This window comes from Acomys russatus, unplaced genomic scaffold (assembly GCF_903995435.1).
Source record: "Acomys russatus unplaced genomic scaffold, mAcoRus1.1, whole genome shotgun sequence".
NCBI classification, from domain to species: domain Eukaryota; kingdom Metazoa; phylum Chordata; class Mammalia; order Rodentia; family Muridae; genus Acomys; species Acomys russatus.
Window position 1 is genome coordinate 4,636 of NW_026131855.1, and position 2,014 is coordinate 6,649.

At 43.6% G+C, this 2,014-nt stretch overlaps 1 pseudogene; it reads left to right on the forward strand.

Annotated features, from left to right (window-relative positions):
• The first annotated feature begins 307 nt into the window (after positions 1-307).
• Positions 308-1,644, forward strand: LOC127186597 (mortality factor 4-like protein 2; annotated as a pseudogene).
• The last annotated feature ends 370 nt before the right edge of the window (positions 1,645-2,014 follow it).

The window sequence follows — 2,014 nt, forward strand, 5'->3', positions numbered from 1 at the left end:
AATTATGCAATTAAAGAAGAGAAGGTCGTGAATTGGAGAGGGAGTGGGGGCAAGGGAAGTGTTGGAGGGTGGATGAAAAGGAGTGGAAATTATGTAAATACTGTGTTTATATATGAAAGTCTCAAAAAATTAAAATTTAAATTTAAAAAATGATGCCAATTCGGGAAGGGGAGGAGGTGGGGAGTATATCTGATAGGAGTTAGGAGGGAGTGAGAAGTGAATATAATAATAATACATTGTATGTATGCTTGAAAAGTCTTAAAAAATAATCAAAACATTCTGACTTTAAAAAGAAGTTCAAGCTTTACTATGGCGGTTGGAGGAGTAGCAGTGATCACACGTCGGCTGCTGGAAAGAACTGGATTCCTGTTTCAGGTCATCGTCAGAAAAGCTCACTTTGCTATACAATAAGGACCAGGAGATCTGACCCTGGTTGCAGAACCATTCCTGTTTGCAGAGTACAGGGTTGTATTCCACTTCATCTTTCCAGACCATCCTGGGAGATCTGTAAGACTCCATCTGGGAGATTACTAGGCATCCTTGGAAGGGAAAGAAGGAAGATTGTTGGTTGGAGTAAAAACAGGGTTGAATGAGTTCCAGAAAGCAGGCTTCTCAAACTCGTGGACAGCAACCTGCTGAAGAAGACAACTTTAAGAAACCGACTCGAAGCAACATGCAGAGAAGTAAGATGAGGGGAGCTGCCTCAGGAAAGAAGTCAGCTGGCTCACAGCCAAAGAATCTTGAACCAGCCCTCCCAGGAAGATGGGGGGGGGGTCGCTCTGCTGAGAACCCCCCTTCTGGCTCCGTGCGGAAGACAAGGAAGAACAAGCAGAAGGCTCCTGGCAATGGAGATGGTGGCAGTACCAGTGAAGTGCCTCAGCCCCCTCGGAAGAAAAGGGCACGGGCTGACCCCACTGTGGAGAGCGAGGAGGAGGCGTTTCAAGAATAGAATGGAAGCGAAAGTGAAGATTCCTGAAGAATTAAAGCCATGGCTGGTTGAGGACTGGGACTTGGTACCTAGGCAGAAGCAGCTGTTCCAACTCCCTGCTAAAAAGAATGTGGATGCTAGTCTTGAGGAGTATGCCAATTGCAAGAAGTCGCAGGGGAATGTTGATAATAAGGAGTATGCAGTTAATGCAGTTGTGGGAGGGATAAAAGAGTATTTCAATGTGATGCTGGGCACTCAGCTGCTCTACAAGTTTGAGAGGCCCCAGTATGCCGAGATCCTGCTGGCTCACCCTGATGCGCCAATGTCGCAGATCTATGGGGCACCACACCTACTGAGATTATTTGTGAGAATTGGGGCAATGTTGGCCTATACGCCCCTTGATGAGAAAAGCCTTGCGTTATTGCTGGGCTATTTTGCATGATTTCCTTAAGTATCTGGCAAAGAATTCTGCCTCTCTGTTTACTGCCAGTGATTACAAAGTGGCTTCTGCTGAGTATCATCGCAAAGCCCTGTGAAGGTCTACTGACCACTTGCTATTGTCTGGTATCTGTAAACACTTCTGTTAAGTTCTTTCATTGTATAATTGATGTTCTTTAAAACTGTCAATGTAAAACAGGGCTTATGTTTAAGTTTGTTTCCTGTTCTGTTGTAAGCAGAAAATAAAAGGAGTACCTGGCTCCTTTCCTCATTTCGAAGTTGCTACCAGTGTATGCAGTAATTAGACAAAGAAGAAATTCAGTAGAACATTTTATTGCCTAGTTGACAACATTGCTTGAATGCTGGTGGTTCTATCCCTTTGACACTACACAGTTTTCTAATATGTGTTAATGCTACGTGATGAGATGCCCTGGTTCCTAGTGCCAAAGGTTCAACTTAAATGTATATACCTGAAAACTCAAACCCATGCATTTGTGCTTTTTTTTTTTTTATGGTGCTTGACGTAAACAGCCCATCCTCTGCAAATCCATCGTTGTTGTTCCTTAGGCATTCATTCTATCTTTGCTCAAATTGTTGAAGGATGGTGGTTTGTTTCTTGGGTTTTGTATTTGAGTCTAATGCACGTTC